A 630-nucleotide genomic window follows, 5' to 3' on the forward strand; every position below is an offset into this window, starting at 1 on the left:
GACTCTGATTCTCCATAAGGAGATACGTAGGCACTTGGCAACAAGGCGAGTCCCCCTCTTCCAAACTCTAATCATGTTCATATAATTAGCCTTTCAACCCTATTAACTGTTTGTCACCTTTCTTTATAAACTTTGCCATAAACCTTTATCTTTGAATGTTAGCCTTTAGGAAAGGGTTGAGGGTGCCTAACACCTTCCCTCGACCTGAATATAGTATCTTACCCTGATCTCTATACTGCGTAGGGTTTCCTATTCGCCCTTCAGAATAGGTGGCGACTCTCTGAGTTATAAATTTTTAGGCAGGTTGCTACACTACGAAGCCAAATAAATTGTTTTAGACCGAAAGATGGCGAGTGCCTTTTTGAAGCTTAGAAGATGTATAAAGATATGATGAGGATTTGTCTGCATCACAGTGTAGAGAAGTGGTTTTTCACACCATTTAGTGTAGTGTATATATTGAGTGTTATGCATGTGTTGTCGAGTCTTTTATGCATGATTTTCTATTTGTCTGTAGCATGATTAGAAAGTATAAAGGCTATGAAGAAAGAGAGACTAGGTTGAGAAGACTTGGGAGATTTTTTGCAAAATCGGTATCATATCCTGTTTCCTCAAGCCTCCTAAATATGGAGA

At 38.9% G+C, this 630-nt stretch overlaps 1 non-coding gene across 1 annotated transcript; it reads right to left on the reverse strand.

Moving 5' to 3' along the window:
- Positions 1–309: 309 nt before the first annotated feature.
- On the reverse strand, positions 310–416 carry LOC131637399 (small nucleolar RNA R71). The gene has a single exon (XR_009294326.1). It is a non-coding gene; the product is annotated as a small nucleolar RNA R71 (small nucleolar RNA).
- Positions 417–630: the final 214 nt, after the last annotated feature.

Source organism: Vicia villosa, unplaced genomic scaffold, assembly GCF_029867415.1.
Source record: "Vicia villosa cultivar HV-30 ecotype Madison, WI unplaced genomic scaffold, Vvil1.0 ctg.001989F_1_1, whole genome shotgun sequence".
Taxonomy (NCBI): domain Eukaryota; kingdom Viridiplantae; phylum Streptophyta; class Magnoliopsida; order Fabales; family Fabaceae; genus Vicia; species Vicia villosa.